A 23,960-nucleotide genomic window follows, 5' to 3' on the forward strand; every position below is an offset into this window, starting at 1 on the left:
CTGTGTGCACAGCCACCGTGTGTGTGTGTGTGTGTGTGTATGTGTGTGTTTGTATTTCTGTGTGTGTGTGTGTGTGTGTTCTGACCCTTTTCTGTCACCCAGTGAAGGAGTAGCTCAGGGCTATGTTTGCCTGCTGGAGGAGCATTTTTCCCAGAAAGGTTTGCTCTGGTCTCACCCTACGAAACTGCACAGACCGTATGCTGTCATGAGCGTCTATGGACATGGTCAGGTTCCGGTTCTGTTCTGAAGGCTGGATCAGGATTGGTAGCTCAGCCAGCACCACCTGCTACACAACCAATACTAGAGGCCCATAGATGAACTGATAGGCTCACCTTACATTGCCAAGCCAGTGAATTTACCTGGGAGCATAATGATCAATCACTCTCACCTGTAGACCTACACAGCCAAGACAGGGCTTTCATAGTGGTGCTTGTGTATGTGGGCGGGGGGGGGGGGTGCAATCACATGCTTTTGGCTAGCCCCGCCTAATGCTGCCAAAGATGAGTTTAGTCCGGGGTCTGAATCCAAGGTTTTGGCGAGGCACAGGGTCAGCTGGTTGGTCATTGCTTTCACCTCAAAATCAGTTCAGACCCGAGAAACCAGGCGAGATGAGCTCACTCTAATCAGCTTCTCAAACTGATCGATTAGAAAAGTAACAACAAAATCCAGACCGCAAACACCCTTACTTCATTATTTCACCATTTGCATGTAAATATAATTGATTTATTTTCATTTTCTTCACTGCAGCTGTGGGCACGTTTTGTTCAAGTTCACGCTATTTCCATTTGCCTTAATGGACATTTAGACCAGTTATTTTCCATTCTATAAAACCTTGAGCTAAGGAATAGTGCTTTTAAAAATTTTAAAAAAAAAAAGAACGAACTTGAATTTGTATGTACACCGTGCTTGCTTCCATTAGGCATTACGCACATTAATATTCCAAAGCTGCATAAATTCATTAATGGAAATGCAGCTACTGAGACAGAATAACACCAAACAGGAACCCATTAACAGCGAAACAACTGGAGGAAACATCAGCGTAACACAAGAAGAGCAGCATATGAGGCACGGAGAGGTCTAAACGATTCCTGGAGAAGCGGTGTTTGACCAACCAAACTGCTACATGTGCCGCACTTCAGGATTCCTGGCTCTTTAAACAGTCAGAATTAGTCACTTCCCATTAAACCAGATGATTAGATAAGAGGAAGTCGTTTAATGCCAATTTTTAGGAAATTATGCAAATGTCGGGCATGTATCATACTTAACGGTTCCTGCATCCCGCACATCATCGAGGAGCCCGGTTAAACGGAAATTTAATTACTCAAGGTTAATGAAACATGTTCGGTATGTAAAGTGATAAGATGTAAAGCTTAAAAAAATTTAATAGCTCCACCTAACTTCTAGTCTACACTTGACTTTTTAGTAGTCTGAACGTGAAAAGTAAACTCACTGACATGCATGAAAAAACACTTGCTAAAGACAACAAAAACTAAGTCCGGTTTAAATCAGCACCCATCAATGCACCATTTTTAGTGGAAGCAAGCCACTAGCATGGCCACTGACAGTGAAAATGGGATTATTGCAGAACACAGTCTATACAGTCCATTGTGATCACAGCCTGCAATTATAATTGCCACTGTAATTATATCAGTTCCTTCCACAGTGGCCTGAAGCCTTTTTCTTTAATTGACTTATAATTTCTAATTTACGAAATAACCACGTTCAGCTTCACTCTCTGTGCCATATTCATTCTAAACCTAGAGGCAGAACACAAAACAGAAAGAGCCTGAGACCTCCTCTAATGCAAGCTATCGTTTCAGGGCAGCTAATGCTAGTAGTCCCCCTTAAAATGTATATTTTTTGCCAGGAAAATTTGTCATTAAAATTTAGTAAGCACAGTAAGAGTTGTTCGCCCCCGCTAATCAGGAAATATGTTATTACATTGTTATTCTTAGATAGTTCAGACTGGATGATTGTAAACGGTAAAATTACACTTAGTGTCTGAAAGCTATATGGTCAGAAGCTCTTTAACAAACCTGCTTTTCAAAAATGCTAATGCACCACCTGGCTGATAAGTAGATGGATTAAAAATGTTTGTTCCCTCAAAAATCCTAAAATGTCAACTCCGAAGACTCTTGGGCCTGGATTAAAATAAATCAACATTTGTCCTTAATTTATGATTAGAATAGATATAAGTATTGTGTTAGCATCAGTTAAGCTTTGTGTAAAATCATAAACACAATCTGGAAAGGTTCTGCGGTTCCCAAAACAAATGCACCAAACTGTGCCGGGGAAAAAAAATAACAAACCACTTGTAAGACAAGGATAAGGACTGCTGACAGGAGACAGGCTTTCCTGAACAACACACGGGCCATCTCCACCGATACACAAGCTCTTCTATCTGTCTGTGTGTGTGTGTGGGTGTTCGTGTGTGTGTTGTGTGAGTGCGTGTGTGTATGGGTATGTGTGCATGTGCGTGTGTATGTGTGTGAGTGCGTGTGTGTGCGGGTGTGTGAGTGTGTGCGGGTGTGCGTGTAAGTGTGTATGTGTGTGAGTGCATGTGTGTGTGTGCGGGTGTGTGAGTGTGTGGGGGTGTGTGTGTGTGAGTGTGCGGGTGTGCCCTGTTCACTGGTATCTGACTGAGATCTGTAATGGGGAACAAGCAGAGCTATGAGAAAGCCCCACACTGGAGTTTGGAGATAAACAGATCAGCGGAGCAGCACTGAGAGAGTGAGGGGGTGGGGTGGGGGGGTAGGGTGGGGGGAGGGGGGGGGGGGGGGGCGGGGGGGCATTGGATGAGTTGTGTGTTTGTGTTCTAGTGAAAAAAATCCACATCTCCAGCACCGTATCGCTAATGAATCAGAAAGAGAGAGAGCGAGAGAGGTGGGAGAGCGAGGGGAGGAGGGGGATGGGAAGAGAGCAACAACATGAGGATAGTGAGAGAGAGAGAGTGTATGTGTGTGAGAGTGAGAGAGAGGGAGATAGAGGGAGAGAGGGGTGAGAGACCAAGAACAAAAAGAGGAGAGAGAGACCGAGAGACTGCATATGTGTGAGAGAGAAAAAGAGAGAGAGAGGGAGAGAGAGGGAGAGAGAGAGAGAGAGAGATTCCCAGCTCTTGGTGTCTGGCCTCTCGATCTGTCCGGTGGGGGCCTAAACAAGCAGCCAGGTGCCTGGGAAATCGAAGCCAAGAAGCGGAACGCCGGCCAATCATGGATGGCCGGGCTCTCCTTTCATCTTTGTATCAACAGACCACCCCCCCCCCCTTCCCACCAATCTCCCCCCCCCCCTTCTTTTTGCCTGGATGATGGACGCTCAGTAAGCACCAGCGATGACAGTCCCTGAATGCACACATGAAGTCATTAAAGGAAGGGTGCAGTCCGCCGTCACGTTTGCCTGTGGAATTACACGTCACAAACACCGCGATAAACAGGGAGGGAGCGGGAAGCGCCATTTTAAAAAAACATGCACTGAAATATATCATATGATATTCAATGCTACACGAGCACAGTGAACCTGTGATGGCATCACAAAGCAACTATGACATCATCTCTAGATGTCCAGTGGATGAAACAACGTTACACCTGTATCATGTTCATGTATCAGACACCTGACAAACTTAAGCGCCTGACAGATAGAAAGCATCAGTGACGTGCGTCAAGTGAGGCCACTTGTTCACATCGAAGGCGGGAGAATTTGAAGCGTCAGATTACCTTTTCCCTTCTCGTCAATGCCGGGATGCCATACACACATTGTATTTTGGTGGTCTGTGCCCCCACGTCGACGCTCGAAAATAGACCCGAGTTCTGAAAGGTGCGTCAATAGGTTTTGACACGCCCACTAGACTCCCCCAGTTTGTCTACAGCCGTTGAAAACAATCTGCTTGACGTTTGTTGACGCTTTGCATCTGTCAGGCCCTTTATATGTGAGCACAACCTTGAGAGGAAGTGACTGACAGGATAGTTATATATGTAGAGTTTCGCAGAAGATTGGGGAAATAAAGTGGGCATAAGCTGCCTGATTGAAATCCAGGCCTGCCTGCCGCACACTGTGCAAGACCTCACCCCACTGCACCACACAGAGGCACTGCTAATGGCCCCAATTAGCACATTGCCTTAATTATGAATCACACAAAGTGTATCAACAGCTAAGTGTAAGCCACTGTATACGGTAATCTCCTTCTGAACATGCTCTTAAAAATGTACTACAGCGCTACACATTGGCAGGTGAAAGGGAAGTCCATGGTTGGAGGGGGATTGAGGAATGGTCATGTTTTAAGTTTGCATTGGAGGGCTCGTCCAGACTGAAGCTGTGGGAGACATTGTGCCCGGCCCCCGTCATTGCTGGGGGGGGGGGGGGGGGGCAACGAGGGCTGACTGCAGAAACGCAGAGCAAGCCGCTCCCTTCATTGATATGCGCTTCCCGGCGCTCAAAGTTTCAGCAAACAGCACATTAAAAGTCATTTGCATTAGATAAACATTATTTGCATAATGTGACACACGCGCGCACCCTCTAACACAGACACGGACACACACAGGCACACACACGTGCCCACACACAAAGGCACACACACCCACACACTCACACACACACAATCGCCAGCACAGACACCAAAACACATGCGCACACACACACACCAACACAGACACACCATCAGGGAAGCTGGCTTATTGCAGGGATATTAGAGGAGGATAGGGGGGAGGGGGCATATCCACTGGACATTCCCTCCCACTGATGGACATTGATCTCCCTCTTATGTTGTAATTGGGAGCTTTGCGAGGGGGAACAGTCGGGGGCTCCCCAACCCCCAAACAGATTCTCATCTTAAGATCCCCTAAATAGCCCCCACCTGAGCAGCGCTCTTCTGAAATGGACATTCCCGGGAATATTACACGGCACCATTGTGAGAATCAAACCAGGAGCCCTTTGAGACAAGCTGAAAAAAAAAATATATATATAGGACGACTGGCTGCCATATTCACACTTATGACAAAACAACCCCCCCCCATCCCCCCAGCACCAGTCACCCAAAAAATGAAGTGGGGCAATGCAGAAAGAGAGTGAGAGAGAGAAAGAGAGAAAAAGAGAGAGAGTGCAGTTTATCACAAACGGTTCTCTACAATAGCCCTGCACTTGATCTCATAGCAGCTGTTTAAGCAGCAGTTCCCTTCTCGCTGGCACAAAAAAAAGAGAAGTAGATACAACAACAACAAAAAAACGGAGCAATTAGTGTCACATCTGAAATGTCAGGCGCACAAAAAGGGCCTGACAGCACAACGGGGCCCCGGTAAACTGCAGACCGCAAAAAAATGAAATAAAAAATGGAAACAAAAAAAGACTGCTCTGGTCAGGCCGCCTCCGCAGCCGCCGTCGCCGATAACAACGGGGCCGGGGGCTCATTGGCGGCGGCTCAGCGGCGACCGCTGATAACGGCTCCGCTCCCTTTCATCACCCAGCTCCCCCCCCCCCCCCCCATCCCCGCCCACCTCCTTTAAAAAAAACCTTCACTTTCTGGCTTGCATATGAGAACATACGAGGAATCTGAATGACAGGAAAACCTGGAGCAGACTCGCCGGACCGCACCTCCCTACCCCACACAACAGGCTCTCGGGGAGCTCGGAACGAAGATTTATTCAATTAAAACCAAACCGGGGGTCGGAACGCGCCGGTGGCGGTGACAAAGGGGTAATGAGACGGAATGAAAATGACGAGGGACGGAAGAGGAAGAACTAAATTACCTGCGCGGCTGAGATGACTGTGTTTTACAGTAACAGCCTGCACACCTGACCAGAAGCGTCTCTTGTGCAAAATTGTGCTGTTCACACTTCCTCTTGGAAAGGTTTTTATTGTTACTCGACACATACTTAATCATTTAAATCACTCGATTCACACAGCACACTTCGCTAAGGTCCGTGGGTCTGAATTTGTGTCTCCACACATGGATATGGTATGTATTTTAAGATATATTAAAGTGCCTAATGCATTCAAATGTATTATGCAAAGTAATATAATGGCAATCTGCATGTATGGCTTCAGTGCATACGGTTAAAGCACATTGATTTGAGCATTACCCTAAACTTTCCATTTATTCAATTGACCACAATGATGAACGTGACTATTTTATTCGAAGAAAGAGAGAAACTGATGTGAGATGCGTTTGAAATGAAACATTCCCCACAGAAAAGCCCCTGGCGTGCATGATTGCTTATGATTACACCGTAGGAAATACAGAGAGGGGAAAAAATTAGCCCTGTGCCTGGAAACAGTGGAGAGATCTTCCCAGATGTCAAACCTGGGCCTTTTTTTTTTACACTTACAGGGGAGTGAATGGAGCCTTTATCTCTCCAGGGCAGGAATGCATTACATAAATGTAAATCTACTGCTTTTCCTGCGGAGAAGGCCCAGTTAAACGAGCGTAGAGCGGCCCACTAGCGGCACTAGCATAGCGGTTTTTGCAAATCGCCACTGCAGTGGCCTGCTAATGGACTGCTGAGGCAATGCAGCGGAGGTCAGGATCGCCTGTTAAGAGAGGGACCTCTCCAGCTCAGCACACTGACAGATTTTGCGGAGAGCAGTGCGATAGCTGCTAGCGTTCTGGGTGAATCACTGTACTGTAGGTTTTGCAGGAAAACTACCAGTCACAAGAAGCCTAAAAACACTTTAAGATTTAAGGCGGTTGAAGGTTATCTATCCAGAAGACGCCCCAGTGTTCTCTCTCTGTTGTTGCATTTCAGATGCTTCCTTAAGCAACAAGGTTTTAACGATCTGCATTATCATCACACTGCCTTATGGGAACATTAAAACAGCAATAACAATGGAAAGATAGACAATCACATCTCCAACTCATTTTACATAAAAAAAAACCGGGTCTTTCCCGTAATGATGCTGAAATCGGTCCGGTCTTCCTTATTTAAAGCAAACACCATCACACCAATTTCTGCGTTTGCGAGCAAAGGGATGAATAATACATGCTGGGGAAGCGTAGCATATATCATTACGGAGTAATGAGTGTCACCATAACTAACGGCGTTCTCACCGCGGGCCAGTCAGCGATGATACAGGTTACGTCCGAGCGCATTAATGAGCGGCTTATTAACGAGAACGGGAACCGCGAGCGCCGACGCGACGACCGCAGCCTTCGCCCGTCCGCCACGACGCAAACAAGCGCAAGGTCTCATTTTCGCCGCATAAATTATTTGCTCTTTTGCCTCCGCCGGGTGCAAGGTGCCCGTAATTTTGAAAATGTGGCAATATCTTCGCATGCATGGTTTTCTGTGCCAGCTCGGCAAAAAAATTTGTAGGAACAATTGCACTCTGATTAATGAACTCTGTGCCTCATGTCGCGCGTTTTTTATATGTTTATGTTTATGGTGTTAGATACCACATCTTAATGCAGGAACCCGCTATGCTTTCAGCCAGTTCCATTCTTTTGCGGACGTAATTGGTGTTTGGAAAGGTTCCATTTTTAAAATTTATTTCTGGCCCTTAATGGTTCGTTTTCATAGTAAAACCGTCTCCGGGGAGGAGAGCATATCTGAAGGCTTTCGGACTCAACGAGGAGCCCTGAGGATTGGTTTACAATCCAGTCCTAATGCACTGAACGCACGCATCGTCTCCGTCACATGACTAGTTTTGGCGGCGATGAATTCAGAGGTCTTTTCACATATTTAATGGGACAGAAATGGCAGACAGTAAACAAAAGAAAAAGAGGAAAGGGGAGAACCGACTCACAAATCAACAGAATGCATTGTGTTGTGCTTAAGAGACAAAAATAAAAGCTCCTCACCAAGATAACCATCGATAAACCAACACAACACACTGGTACTGAATTGAGATGCTTGATAATGGAAACAACTGCAAAACCCACAAATACGTGTTGACACCAACCTGGCACAGACCTTGAGACTGGGCATGCACCACATATTCTTTTAATTCTCTTTTGACAAACAGCGCATTAGCTTGAATTCATTACCGCGCATTGCAATTATTTAGCAGGCACAACAACATTACTAAAACATTAGAGTGACTATAAAGGGGCTGAGAATAGCTTTTAAAAAACCACACATTATCACAGAGGGATGTACCCGCTACAAACCCGCCAAATATTTATTCAAAGTAATGTCAATGCACACTGAAGCACTCCATAATGAGACAAAACTTACTGCAGTTCGCTGAGTTCATACACGTTCATACATGTAAGCGTCTAGCGAATAAAGGGCGGGGCATAATCACCCTACCGTGTTGTTTCTGTGTTAAAATGTTCTTGTAAATGTTTCGCTGTTCTCGAATATGCTCGGCGCTTGTGAGGAAAAAGAAAGAAAAAAAACCCCATAACGCCTGCATTTAATTGTTAGTTAATGCTAAGAACAGGTGTTGATTGAATCCGGGCCGCTAAGATAATGACTTCCCTGATTTGTAAATCACCGATGAGTAATGAGCCGTGGTCACTCATGGAGGGATGGCACAATGAGAGGGGGAGGGGAGGGGAGGGGAGGAGGGAGGCTCGCGATTCAAACGGTCGCGAGCTCGGAGGAATACGGGCCCCTCATTACCGCCGCAGCGGCTAGAGCACGCGCTAACGCTAACGCCGGGCGGGGCATGGCCCGTCCGCCCGGGCTCTTAATCAAGCCCCGAGTGTCCGAGCTAATGACCTTAATGAAGGAGAGGGAGGGAGAGAGAGAGAGAGAGAGAGAGGGAAAGAGAGGGAGAGAGAGAGCTCTGTCGTTTGTTTCCTTTCTTCAGAGAGCCAGCGGACATAGCCGCGCTAATCACCTGGCTCTCCTTTTGGCGGTAAGCGCTTCACTCCTGCTTAAATTTACCAATTACCCACCCACCCCCCCCACACCCAGCCCCCGGCCCCCAACACGCCCCCCCCCCCACCCCCTCGCGTTCCAGCCCTCCCTCGCTGGCCTGTTATCGTCGCACCGCCACCACGACGGCCGATTTATTGTTCGACGCTCGCCAGGAAAACTTAGCCAGGGCCGGCAGCCATCGATGCGAGGTAGAGAGAGAGAGCCTTAATATGTACGACAGGAGGTCAGCGATTAAGGACACGCATCTGTCGCTGAGCGCAGTTCGGAGAGAGAGAGAGAGAGAGAGATAGAGGAGAGAGAGAGAGAGAGGGAGAGAGGTTAGTCTCTGAAACTAAAGAGGGGGGATGGTGCGGGAGGACATCTGTGGGCGTATTAAGTTCTGCGCACCTAGCAGAAACGGAGAGGGTAGCGGAGGAAGACTCCAGACTGAGATTACCTTACCAAGCAGGTCTCCGAGCGACCCGAGATTTAATCAGCATTCATCCTCAGGCTTGACCCGCCATTAGTATTGTATTAAAAAAGAGTTTGGGGCAAGTCCAGCACACACCAAAGTCAACAAGCCTGAGTTTGTTGATAAGAACACTGGAATCTGGCCAATAGTTGAAGCCAATATATTGCATACATACAAGATGTGTGTAAACAACAACCCAAGGTGAACTGCACTGTCTATTCTTGTCAGAAACTGTTCTTACACCACTACTATTCCTTGCTCTGGATAAGAGTATCTGAAAATGCTTGATTATAATGTAATGTTCTGTCCATGCCCTCCGAATAGAAGGAAGGGTGTGTTTGTTGACTCCAGCATGCTCAAGTGGCCAGTACCATCATTCACAGGCAATTTTATTTTATTTTTTTGGGGGGGGGGGGGGTTTGGGGTGGCACCTGTGCCTCACCTTTTGCCGAGCCTCCGTACCCACAGGGTCCCACAGACAGGTGCGCTTAACGCAGCCATCTGCACCCGAGGTTCTCCTATATCTGGCACTAAGGGCGGAGTGATCGGATTAATTTATTACCAAAGCGGAGTTTGGCTGCCCCTGCTGCCCCGCGCGGGGTCGGGTAACACCGGGAGCAGCCCAAACGTTCCCCGATCGTGAGAGCGCAGGAGTGCATCTGTTCCGCATTCGCCCGGCGGTTTATAATTAGATGAGCGCAATTCCTTGGGAGTAAAGCGTCTGTTCCTATGTGAGCCTTAGATAACGTATCAAAGGCACAGAACACACGGACGGGTGCTCTTAGAGAACACAATGAAAAGCCATAAACGAGCGACCAGCACGTTAAACCAACATGATCGTGTTGTTGTTTCTGATATCATTTTTCACATTTCTTTACTTCTCTGTTTGTTTGTATTTTACATTTTGTAATTGCAAATGCTCTTCTGAGAAGCATTATGGGCTGAAAGCCATTGCATGGAAAGTGCTATATAAATAAAGTTATCATTATTATTAAAAATAAAAGCCATGCATTAAAGCACGTTTCAGTCTCGGTGATGGCACGCAGTGTGGAAGGCAGTAGTGTTTTTGGCAGGCAGACAGGTGTTAGAACGATTTCTCCTTCACACGTTACAGATATTTCCAAGACGATGCACTCCAACGTCTGCTTTCAAGCAGGCCATAAATCATAATCTCCACCATTCACAGTTGTGTGTGTTTCACTGAATTAATGCGTAATTCAATATGGACGTAATTAACTAATCAGTCTTAGCCATATTGGGATTGGCATTTATTCATCTGTACTGCCGTGCAGCACAAATAAACAGTCCCAATTGGACAGAGGAGGAAACTGAGGGGGCGTGGACTCCGACACAACACAAATCAACACTCTTGATTGGACAGAGGAAGGACCTGAGGGGGGCGTAGCCGCTGACAAGAAATAAATCAACAGTGCTGATTGGACAGAGGATGGAAGCTAGTGGGTGTGGCCTCTGAAACGACAAAAAACAACAATCCTGATTGGACAGAGGATGGAAGCGATGGGGCGTGGCCACCGACACGCCGGTCTTTGTCTGCGCTGACTGCAGCGGGAGAACCTTGGCTCTGCACTAGCTGTGCAGATGGGCCGTATGCTGCTGGCAGCAAAACGGCGCACAGCATGCTTCCCACAACCTGTTAATGGCCCTTAAACCCCATTGGCTGACAGGGAACGCCACGCCCGCGCTACACCGCCGTAATTACATCTCGTACGGACGCACCTGTTCCCCCCGGCGTGTCCCGCAAACGCTCGCGAACGAGACGGAAACTGCGGTCAAGCTGGGACAGACGGCACACCGGGTCTTTCCAGCGTATGCCGGTGCGGTGTGTGGTGGTGAAGAGGAAGAGGTCCGATCCGCATAAAAAACCCCCAAACAAGATGGCGGTCAAGCCCACAGCCACTACTAACATTACATGCATTTAAAGGTTGCTCAGTAAGTTCAGTTAAAAGCTTAAGCTCCTTAAGTAAAGAACTCGACAAAAATTTATTCCAAGTAACATTAAAGATTAGAAATTCAACCTCTCATTAACGTAAAATTAGAGGTCAGAAACAACAATATAGCATTCACAATGAGGAGCGCATTGAGCATTTCCAAGCCGTGCCAGAGGCAGGTTAGAGAACTGGGTGGAATCTGTTTTTAGGAAGACCCAAAGTGGCTCAAAGTGCTCTGAGTCTGGAGCATTATTTCCACCCCTGCCATAGTAGACCGATAATAGCCAAGCTGCTTTATGAGAACACACAGCTGTGAATTTGTATACTGCGGGCCAGTAAGAGGAAGAGTTCTTCAGACCGGCACTCAATGACAGTGCTTCTTCTATTAAGCGAGTCAGATAAAACAGACCCTCAGCTTTGAAATGCAGCAGCACTGCTCACACAGTTCGGACGCTCGAAACCAGGCGGTCTGAGCAAACAGTGTGATCGGCGACTTTAATGGATCCAATTAAGCGCTGAGAAAACAAGGGGGCCAGCAGATCCCTGTGGCCCCCCAGGGCCAGGGTCAAGAGTCGCTGCTCGTCCGAGAGAAAGGTCACATGGAACTCTTCCCTCGAGTCATGTGAATGAGGATCGAAATCAATTCTGGAGGGTCTGTATGTGTGTGTGTGTGTGTGTGTGTGGGGGGGTCACTGTGATATATTAGGCAGTGGAGATGTTCCTTTCCTACAGAGATACTGCTCTGGCCTCCCACCCCCAATCCCTCAGATAGGGATCTATCGGCTAACAGAATGAGGGTTCCCCTGTGTTCGGCACACAGACGACGCGGCGTGATGAATGTACCCCTTCCGGGGGTTATGGATCTGTGGGACAGGGTGAATAGTAGTCACGGCCTCGGGACGTTCTTCCTTTAAAAAAAAACGAAAAAAAAACGAAAGCACCTCCACCTCGGAGCCAAACCTGTGATAAATTTGGCCCGGTCTGCAAATCACCGGAGAGTTTCTCCTCGGGGTTTTACAGGTAAACACCCTGCTGCTACAGCTAACGCCGCTGCAGTGATATTGACTACAAGGACTGCGGCGACTTCTTGATTACTGCCAGCCGTAAAGAAAGAGTTTCAAAAGAAAAACTTTCAAACACTGCAGTTCCAACTAGACATCAGCCATCCTAATGGATCTGTAGCTAAATAAGCAAAAAAGAAAACACCACTTCTCTTGAGTAACAGACCTGGGTGAAACAAGCGTTTGAAATGCTTTAACCCTCTAGACACCAGGAAGACTCAAGAATCGTACGACCATTTTTATATTCTCACCAATATTCGGAATGAAATCAATCTTTCCAATGACTGTATAGTATACATTGGTTACATGGTAACACATTCCACAGGAAATCCTCAGGGATCTGCAGGAGCGAATTTCAATTCTGAAGCGTTTCAAATACATATTTGACCCAGATCAGGTGGCTTTGTGCTACATTTAAAAGATGTGAATTCTGCTTTTTTTGCCAAACCCGAGCCTGCGGCACGCTCGGCGTGGCGACCGCTTGCGGACCGTGACCGCGTGAGAGCCGGCTGCCCGTTTGGTGTGCCTGAGACCTTAAATAGGAGATTTCCCTGAGAGCGCGATCGGCCATGTGTGTCTGCCTCACAGTCGGGTGAGCATGTGTGTGTGTGTGCGTGTGTCTGCAAGTGCATGTGTTTGTGTGTGTGTGTGCGCGCATTCGAAAGCGATGAGTGATGTCACCCGTGTTGTGCCGGGCCTCGGTGCCAGACGGGACAGACCCCCTCCCCTCTTCCCAGACGGACAGCCGCGGCGACTGGACCAGAACGGGCGCAGGAAGTGACACGGAGCCAGGTTACTGATGAGCGCAGGGGCGGCGGCTGACACTAATCGCCCTCCGCCCGGCCCCGCCTGGCACCGAGCGCCGGAGAGCCGGGGCACGCCCCGTCTGCACGGGCCCCGACGGGAACAAAGGGCACCGGAGCCCCGTACGGACAGCCCTGAGCCAGGGACCAGGGAACCAGACTAAACAACACGCTTCCACAGAGGAACATGCAGCCAACGCACGTGCACAGCCATTTTGTGTGTCCTTTCCGTGGACAACATTATCCCAAAGGAAGGAGTATCAGTAAAAACTGGTACATTTGACACAAGATTTTTGTGTTTCATACATTTCAAGTTACGGGTAAGTTATTGTATAATGATGAGCTGGTGATGAGTAATTTTTTTATTTTGGAAATATAGTTCTTTTTTTGGAAATATACTTCTATTCTCTTTCACTTCCAAATGTGATAGTGTTTTTGTTGAGCCTTGAGGGGGTAAATCCTCTAAAACAAAGCAGGGGTTTGAAATAAGAGACGAGAGGAGACCGTGGTATGACATCATATCCTGAAACTGAGTGGGGGAGCTGACTTGGGAGCTGTAGATCTTCTGTACATTAGGCTAATTTGGCTGCTGACGCTGTGGGCCGCTCATAGGAGGAGATGAGATCGGTCTAATCAGGTAAGCGAGAATCTACCGAATCTCAGCATGCCACAGACACAGCACTTCTTCCAAACACGCCTGTCATTTCTAGATACGTGTACTGAAATTCAGTTTCACACAAAAAACACACATCATTTTTCGCAGTTATTGAGGAAAAGGAGGATGTGAACCTGTTACACATTTTTTGGCCCAGATCAATACAGAAACGATACCACACGCACGGGGACACACTAACGGCGTCTCTTCAGAACCCCGTGATTAAATTAGCCGCAAGGTCCCGATTCGGCTTCCGAAATCGCTCCCGGCCGTTTTCCATAGATTTCCTAGCCGGAATAAATGACCCGCGCGACACAACTGTGTAAGTAAGGGCTGCCTCTGCATTGGCCAGGCATTGATTTCCATTTCATTATAAAAGCGTTTATTCTGGTCTCAAAGAAAGATGGAGAAAAAGGCTCCAAAGACACAAAAACTGTGTAAGTGTGTCAGTGTGTCTCCGTGACGACAGCTCCACCGTACGTCACGTAGTTTCTGTTTACGCCCCACCCTCCCACCACCCCACCCCCCCAGCCCCCCACCCCCCCACTCGTATTTAGATCGTATCTCTATCCGCACTGCATACAGGAGAAGTGAAAAGGGGCTTCTGGAGATGAATGCGCATGCAGCTTCAGTTAAGGGGTGAGGCTGCTGTGAGTGTTAACCAGGCTCTTGTGTCTAGACCTCTTTGTGGAGAAGGGGGTCTCTTCGCCGCGGATCGTTCCCCTCGGCTGGCTCCGTTGGTTATTCATCGCTCCCCCTTATCGGCTGCGTGCCGGGGGAACCTGGGACGTGCGGTTCGGGGTTACGAGGGCCTGCGCCCCCCCCCCCCGTCCCGTCAGGCCCCTGTCGCCCGCGCCTTATCTGAGCGGGTCCAGGGTACCCCCAGTGACCTGGGGGAGTGACACATTGTGCGCCTGTCTTAGCCCTCCCTCCCTCCCCTTTTGTGCTCCCTCTGCTGTCCCGCCATCTATGGTTCCTTTCCCAGAATCACTCATCCTCCCCTCCCACCCCCCCCTGCCCATGGCAACCAACCCAACCCCCCCCAACACTACACACAACCCCTGACTTAATTCACTGGGCACACCTTTTCAAGCCCTATGATACAATGGGGATCTGTGTGTGTGTGTGTGTGTGTCTGTGCCTTTGTGCATGTGTGTGTGTGTATCTGTGTATACTGAAAAATGTGTGCATTCATATGCTGTATGTCGCGTTGGCTATGAAAGATAATAATACCTGTGGGTGCTTGGGTGCATGTGTATTTATGTTCGTGTGTGTCTGCGTGTATGTGCGTGCACATCCGTGTGTGTGGTATAAAAGTGTGCGTGTGTGTGTGTGTGTGTGTGTGTGTGTGTGAGAGAGTGTGTGGGTGTGCCTGTGTATGTGTGTGTATGTGTGTGTGTGTGTCTGTGTGTGCGTATGTGTGTGTGTGTGTCTGTGTGTGTGTGCGTGTATGCGTGTGTGTTTGTGTGCGTATGTGTGTGTGTGTGTGTGTGTGTGCGTGTATGCGTGTATGTGTGTGTGCGTATGTGTGTATGTGTGTGTCTGTGTGTGTATGCGTGTGTTTTTGTGTGCGTATGGCATGGTAGAGTGCTTCAGGAGAGGACCCGGTGGCTTTGTAACCTCCTCTATCAGTAGGGGATCAAACGGCCAGCCCCATTCTGACATGCGCCTTATTTTTCAAAATGTCAGCTCCCATACAGAAGGCAGATATCTTCGGGGGGAGGCCGGTGAGTAACTGCACGCAGGGTAATCCAATAGCACAGATAAGGGGGGAGATTTGTCACACGCTGCCTGACGCGCACGGGTCTCCTTCCTCCTATCTTCTTATCAGTGCCCATGAATAAAGACACTTATCACGGCCTGCTTTCCTAACCAGGAAACACACCTGAGAGAATACCCGTACAGACGAGTGCAAGCAGCAGGTAAACAGCCCCGCCCAAGAGGACAGGTGTTTCCTTTTGCCGAAAAGGGTTCCGCACACACACACAAATCACGTGACAAGAGCCGTGTGAGGACGTTCAGTCGCTTCACAGAGAGTTCTGCAGCTGAGCAGAAGAACAGAAATACAGAAATAACAGCAGAGTGGATGAAGAAAAGCACATCTCACGCACGTTTTCAGACTGCTCCTTACATGCCGTCATAGCAACAAGAAAAATAATGAACAGTAAGACGATTCGAGAAAGGCTTCGCACAAAGGAGCAACGCGCACAGCGCGCACGGTTTTAATCGATGAGGATGACAAACGCACGCTGCCTTTCGATTTCGCCATTACCAGCCGGCTTTTCACGCCGAAGACCCCTCCCCGCCCATTACTAATGCAAACAATCAAGAGAATTATCCGGAACAGACGACGGGACAACTGCGCCTCGGGCTAGCGCTGACCCCAGATCACACGCGCTCACGAGACCCCCCCCCCTGCTGATCGTGCCAGACGCGGGTCATTCACCCAATCGGGACACGGAGGCCGTTACATAAAGAAAAAAGGTGGTACTCTTTCGGTGGTGGAAAAAAAAGAAAAAAAAAACATTTAATTGGACCGGAAGATTCCTTCTTTTTTCGAAATAACGAAGTGTGAACGAGGGCTCTGTGTGCCGTAGGTGAACGTGGCTAATCAGAAACTGCCGGCAGTTAGGGTTTACACGTCTGATTGCGTACGTGATTGCCTGCCGCATAATTGTTTTACTTAATTGTGGAACTTTTTAAAAAATTAGTCTCCATTTTAATGCACACAGGAAATGAATTCCTGAAATTTTGACAGTCCCTATCCATGTACAGTACTATGGGTGCCATTTCAGACCAATGTGGTTTCATTTGAATAACCGTTAACCAAATCAGATAGTGAAAAATGCATGGAACAAAGGACTGACAATCAGACTCGTAGATGTTGCTCATGCTCTTAAAAAATGATGTCATGTCAATGTCACGATGATGTCATCCAATTTTCTGATGTAACCCCATAATCAAACCAGACACATTAGCTCAGCTTTCATAGAAACTGATCAGCTAAAATGTATGACTATTAATATACATATCTACGCATATGTACAGACACACACAAACACACACACACACATACACACAGACATATATATATATAAATATAACGCCTTCATGCAACAAAAATATAATAGGATAGTTTCCCTGAGACCATGTACAGTATTATATAATAACGGCATCATGTGTCTGTAAAGATAGATTTTTATGAAGCACATTTCTGCTCTTGTGGCATGTCTTTTATAAATAGAAATAACATTTGCAGAGACAGAGGTTGCAATAAAACTCATTTTGAACAGCCTCCCCTCTCCGGTTCAGGTGCAGAGGGGATTGGTACGTGCTTGAAAAGGTCAGTCGTACCCTTATCAGGGGGTTTTTTTTTTTTTTTTTTAAAAGGAGAAGAGGAAAAGGTCAATTCATCAATTCTGCGTTAAATCCTCAGGTTTAGTGGGACGGACTGATAAAACTCAGCGGTGGCGCATCGGCCGCCGTCAGGAGTGAACTCACAGTCCAGGGATTAAACACCCGCCGTAAAACCTACTGGAGGAAACGCAGCCCTGTGTTATTGCTCCTGAAGACAATAACACCAGCTAGCAGAGCGGCGCGAAAAAAATTATTATTTCAAACGCGGTGACCCTTTTGGACGGCAGTAAAATTCCTCTAGATTAATGGTAATTTCATGAGAAATCGACCATTTCCGCAAAAAAAAGTTTAGAACAAAAAGATCATCATCATCAGTTATTTTTTCACATTTTTCCATCCCGGCAAAAGTCAGCTAGCGCCAAAGCTAAAGTATGCTAACTGTCACACACAGTACACAATGCCTTCAATGGGAAATGGACATGAACTTACCTAAAACATGCTGTATATTCAGATGTACATGTGAATTCCTAGGTATGGGTTGAATTTGAATACCTACACTGGCATTTATAATGTAAGCATTGTGTACAGGCTGTGCGGATTTATACGCATTGTAATGCACACCGTAAAAAATGACATTAGAAAAAATGACAGCCATAGCCACATTCCAGCGTCCAATAAGCAATGACCTGTCATCAGTAATCAATGTATGATGTCAGACTTGAGTGAGCAAAATATCAGTTATTTCTTTTTTTCCCCCCTTTTAACCGATAAGGGGGGAGAAATAAACAGACCAAGTCATTTCTAAAATTTCATACGGGTTTTCCGCACAGTTGAAAATCCCCTCATTTCCCAGGTGAGACCGGAACAAAGGGGACGCGACGCTTTTTTTCCAGGGGGAGGACACTGACAGATCTCCGACCTGATTAAAACCAAGGGGCCGAGCGACATTATGAGCAGAATCCTCCAGACGGAACAGTCCGGACAGTAAATATGCTGTCATTCCATTTCAGAAATGATTCCAAAGCCAGTATTATATCTCAAGGTAATCTCCGGGGTGGACACCGGATCAATCAGGCAGCATATTTTTCTTTTTTCCCCCTCCCTTTGTTCTCCTCTCTCAGGTTTAAGAGCTGAGGACCATCATTCACACAAGTGTAATGGGGGTGGAAGATGGATGAGAGTGCTTGTGGCTAACAGGAGGGAGGCGGTGGGGACGGCGACGGGGACTGATCCAGGAAGACTGGGGCTCAACAGCCGCCTCTCTCTGAGCCTGCCCCCCCCGCACGTACGCACGCTACACAACACTCGCACACAAACACACACACACGTGTACAAACACACATTCCACCAAACACTTCACAGGCATACTGTGTGTATACACATGTAGAAACACACACATGCACACGCACACACAAACACATACGCACAATACAGCCACATCCTTTGTGTCACATCCCAATTTCCCTTTCACACACACAAACAAACACATACACACTCTCTCACACACACATTCTCTCATGCACATGCACACACAATTCCACGTATTTGGGGTTCCCTCTCAGTGTTGATGCTGCTGATTGGTTGGGGCTGTGCATGTGACAGTCAGTATTCGAGGGCCAGACTACTCTGCTCTGCCCTGTCTGATCCTTCAGGACCTTCACTGATCTTCAGAAGCCTCTTGTTCACACTGTCACACAGATCACACATTCAGCACTGTGATTGGGTGCCAGTTTCCCCACAACAGATCACACATTCAGCACTGTGATTGGGTGCCAGTTTCCCCACATCAGATCACACATTCAGCGCTGTGATTAGATGCCAGTTTCTAGTAACAGATCACACATTCAGCACTGTGATTGGGTGCCAGTTTCTAGAAACAGATCACACATTCAGCAATGTGATTGGGTGCCAGTTTCCAGAAAAGGATCACATATTTAGCCGGTTTCCGTCAGCAGAGCTGCATTCAGCGGAACCAAACTGACAGGAATCAGTGCTTACCCCCACTCAATCCCCCTCAGCTTTCTATTACCAAACACCTTCAGCATAGTACAGTGTTCAAGCTGCCAAAACATATTCCATGCATGTCATAAAAAAAGTGTCTGCGTTGAATGTAGGTCTGAGGAAATTTCTAATAACACCCCTGTGTGTTTATGTGAAGCCTTTTTAAAATACGAGTTTGTTTACAGCACAGATGCTGAAAGTGACAAGGAACACCTCAATCAAGCACAAAACCAGGAAGCGTGGGGTAAAAGCAAACAAACACCAGACCTTCCCATAAATACAGCCCATTAAGCACATAAATATCACAAACAGCAGATTGTAAGGGTCATCGCACGCAGAAACAACAGACAGAATGTCAGAAACGTACTCGGCAAATAACAAATAACAGTCCCTTATGCTTTAAACAGAAGACCACTGAAGGAGCTCGTTTTGAAACAACCAATTTGTAATCCCAGCTGTCTGGGGCAGGGGGGCATCAGACGCAGGACCGCACGCCCCTCCGCTGCCTGTTTGCCGAAGTGTGGCGTGGACGCGGGAGCACCAGCCAATACAAACGCTCTCCATTTTTTATTTATCAGTCAATTATCAGCTGGGGGGGGAAACGGCACCCAGTTGGCCTATCTGCAAACTCGCTCATTTCCCCGAAACCCGCGGAGTCGAACGGAGGAAGCGCGCGGCATCTTCCGCCGCCCGTCCGTGACTCCGCTGGCTCACGGTCCGTTTCCCCCGGAAACCGGGGCGCCGGGAACGGGCCGCCGCTCGGAATATTGGGATCGGGATGGCAATTCGGGAAAACTAATGGGAAAATGAGGAATGCCAATAAAAGGGATTTGAATACTAGGGGGAGACACCACCTGGGATTCAGCAGCTGAGTCAAACTGTGGTCATTCAAAATCAGCCCCACTCCAGGCTCCTGGGGTCGCCTAGTGGTGACAGAGTGGAACTGCAGGTAATAGGGGCTCTGTTCTTTTTGCTGGTGCCTGACCTCAGTCAAAGGTGAGAGAGACCATGATATCCCACGTTCACCAATAGCCTTAGTACTCAAACACTAAGTGAATCTGAGGAAAAATAATCAGATTTAAATCACATTACACACAAGCGACATCTAATTATTCCTAATTTAAAATGCCATGCTGGTAAACTGGCACTGTAATTAGCCTCAAATACTGAATACCTCTCGACCGACTGCTCAGGGAACAAGACACCACGTGGTGTGTTTGGAAGTTAAAAGTTCTGTTAAAAATAAATGAATAAATCACTAAAAACTGTCTTACAATCATTTTGTCTCAAGACATCGTATAAAACGGAGTAATAAGTAAAGTTTTAACTCGAGACCTTCAAGACGAGGCTTCCGTGTTTGTTTTTCGCTCTGCCTGCTACAGTGCGGGGGAATCTGACAGGATCAGCGGGGTCACTGCTCTATTCTCACGGGTCTCATACCCACTTCCTTCCTCCAGCAACAGAGGAGCGCAGAAAGGTTAAACACAGGCAGGGCACAGAAACTGACTAAAAGGATGAAACTCATTAAAGCAGCCCGAGGCCAGAGAGATGCTGTGTTTTCGGAGCCTTGGGAGAACGGACGAGACAATCCGCCGTTTAACAAAAGGGGAGAATGTTCCGGCTCCGGACACTGCGGTGAAAACAAACAATAACACCGCCGTCATAAATCTTTCCCAGCAACCTCCGGGGTCAGACAGCCAGGAACTGTGTCAAAATTAGAGGTGAGTGTGTGCGTGTCCTTGTGTATGTGTGTGAATTGTGTGTGTGTGTGTGTGTGCCTGTGTGTGTGTGTGAGCACTGTGTATATGTTTGGATTGTGTGTGTCAGTCAGGAACTGTGTCAAAATTAGAGGTCAACACTGTGTGTATATGTTTGGATTGGGTGTCAGACAGCCAGGAACTGTGTCAAAATTAGAGGTGAGTGTGTGTGTGTGTGTGTGTGTGCCTGTGCGTGCATGTGTGCCTGTCTGTGTGTGTGTGTGTGTGTGTGTGTGTGTGTGTGTGTGGTGAGCAGCCCAGTTGACATGGTATAAGCTTTAAAGCAGTGACAAAAAACTCAAAGGCCTAGTAAAGTACAGTGAACAGAGATGGGCATCAGTCTAGAGATTAAACAAACCCTAATCTTAGAGAACAAGAACAATCCGGGAAGCACACAACATTAACATTACGGTTCCCCAACCCTGAGCATTAAGAGGATGAGAAAGGGAGAAAAAGGGAGGAAAGACAGAGAAAGGGCCTAGCTAGCTGAAGAGGATCTGGACAGAGGGAGAGAAAAAGAGAGACAGATAGAGAGAGAGACTTTTGCTTCCTCTTTGGTTAGATTAGTTTTTGTGCTAAATTATTACACACCTTCATCTGCTGAGCCATGAAAATGAGAGCAATATTATCTGTGTGCTAATGCCATAATGAGTCCCTCCTCTGTAATGCACAGTACTGTCCGCTATTCAGTCAGCGAGCTTCTCCATTTAAAGCTTCTCCATTCCTCTCCCGGCTATTCAGACAGACAAACTTCCAACTGCCAGAACCTGGAGCATCTTCTGTTTTATCAGACCTTAATCTGCCTCTCCATCCCCATCTATCTCTTTATCTTTCCCTCTCCTAATCTACATCTCACATGCTTTATATCAAAGCCAGCCCTAGGGTTTCTGTGGCCCAAAACATGGATGTTGGGGGTGAATACTGAACAATTAAAATATGCCTCCCCCCCCAAAAAAATAAATAAAAAATAAGATAAAATAAACTGGAATTGTGTGGCCCAGGGATGTTTGTGGCCCTAAATGACTGTATATCTTTCCATCTGCCTCTCTCCATCTCTCTCTACCCCCCCTCCAAAACCCATTAAAACATTTTAAATGAAAAAATGATACATCTAAAAGCACACACAGCAAACCCACAACCTCTTGAGTTCCAAGCACAGTTCCCGATCTATTACACTGCACTGCAGGCCCCGGGAGACCACGAGGGTCGAGAGGGAAATTCAGCAGACCCGTCACGGAGCACGGTGCGGAGAACGCCTTCACCTCTCCGGCCTCTCAACGCGCCGGGCCCGAAACGAGACGAGCGGCGCCGGAGGGCTGGAGCGCCCGCGCGGCGGACTCCAGGGCGCGTCGTTCCCACTCTCCGGGAAACAGGAGGCGAACGCGCGCCCCTTCTGTCGCCGCCGGAGCGGAATATTTAAACGCGGCGCAACTCAGTGTGTTTAAATCCTCTCCACTGCTTCCACGTGTCGCCTTCTATTGTCGTAAAGTAAGGGATCTGTTGTAGAGTGACTCCGACCCAAAACCCGACATTCGCTCAAAAGAGGGAGGAACGAGGTGAGGTGACCGAACGTGAGATAACGTTTCGCGCGAGTGAGTCATCTTCGGAGGGCGGGGGTATCCTAGCCCTAAATTCCTCTCTCGGATGGTACCTGCTGTTCGGGTTTCGTATCTTTCCGAACCGCGAGAGCCCATTGCCCCTAGTAGCAATCATGGCCGTCAATCTTCCCTTTCCTCTCCCGCGCGTTTTTTTTTTTTTTTTTTTTTAAGGAGACATTTTACATCTAATTAATGCGCAGAATCGTTTTATAAAATAGCTAATGAGGCTGTGATCACATTAGCGTGAAAATGTTCATTAAGGCTGCCTCTCTCGGCATGCGCGGGGAGAGCGCGGACGCTAATTAGCCCGCCGCGTAGCGAGGGAGCTCACCGGGGCGCTCTGGCGGCGGCGGCGGTCGCTCGCTCGCCGCGGTCGCTGAGCGTGTAAGACCACACAGGGCACGCTCGGAGGACTGATCTATCCCACGCCGCCCCGCTGCTGACACAAGCGGAAACTCACAAACTGTTGGGAAGCGTCGCCGGGGGGTGAAAATCGTGCGCAAAGTCGCGCCGCACGTGGTCACGTCCAGCAGCTGTAGCCGGGAAACTAAGTCGGCATCACCGTGACGTGGTGATTCCGTTTTTATTGGGATCGTATTGCCTGAATTTGTTGACAAAGTAAACTCCTGCTCCTGTCTTAACAGAAAATAAAGTATCGGCAGTAAATATTTGAACCTCAGTTAGCCTTTCTGGTTAAATGAAGATGATACATACATCAGCACAGGATGAACCTGTGGTTCCCAACCCTGTTACCAGAGATCTACCGTCCTGTAAGTTTTCCCAATTTGACACACCTGATTCTACTAATTAGCTGCTTAGCGATCTCTAGCCGTTGAATGACGTGTGCCTTGTCAGGGCTGGAGTGAAAACCAAGTAACAGAACGGTAGATCTCCAGGAACAGTGTTGGGAACCACTGATGGTGAACTCTCATAAAGCATCTTTATTCCTGTTAACAGCTCTGATAAAGAAACCATGAATAAGATACAACTTAAAATGAAAATGCAACTGGATGTCTTATTTTCACAAGCGATAACTATCCAGCTAACTGTGGTTCAAGACATATGTCATTTAATGTCAGTTGACAGCCACTGACCAGAAATACAGAATTTCATACTTTAAGAACAATAAACGGGTAGAGGGGTATTAATGCTGACATACTACACACTGAAAAAGTAAGAGTTAGAGAGAGAGAGGGAGAGAGAGAGAGAAAAAAAATAGAAAACAGCAAGAGGAACATTTTTCTAGCAAGAATGTAGCTGGCAATCCACTCTCAGAATGAAAAAGCCGGAATTTTACAGACACAGCAGCCCCGAAGTCTGCAGAAAGTAATCTCGCGTCTCTTCAGCCTGGCAAAAACAACCTCTCCTCTTCCACCAAAACCACTCTCAGATCCTCTGCCCAGATGGACACGACCACTTTAAGTCTACTCTCGAAATCCTGCACCCGGCTAGAAATGACAACTGCGCTTGGCCTGAGACTGCATTATACTTGCTGAAAGTACAGCCGCGTTTGGCTGA

General features: G+C 47.6%; 1 protein-coding gene across 2 annotated transcripts in view; it reads right to left on the bottom strand.

Annotated features, from left to right (window-relative positions):
- LOC135259884 (PDZ domain-containing RING finger protein 4-like) overlaps nt 1–23,960 on the bottom strand; it is a 135,309-nt gene that overhangs the window by 33,303 nt on the left and 78,046 nt on the right. The window lies entirely within an intron of this gene.

This window comes from Anguilla rostrata, chromosome 7 (genome assembly GCF_018555375.3).
Source record: "Anguilla rostrata isolate EN2019 chromosome 7, ASM1855537v3, whole genome shotgun sequence".
Classification (NCBI taxonomy): Eukaryota; Metazoa; Chordata; class Actinopteri; order Anguilliformes; family Anguillidae; genus Anguilla; species Anguilla rostrata.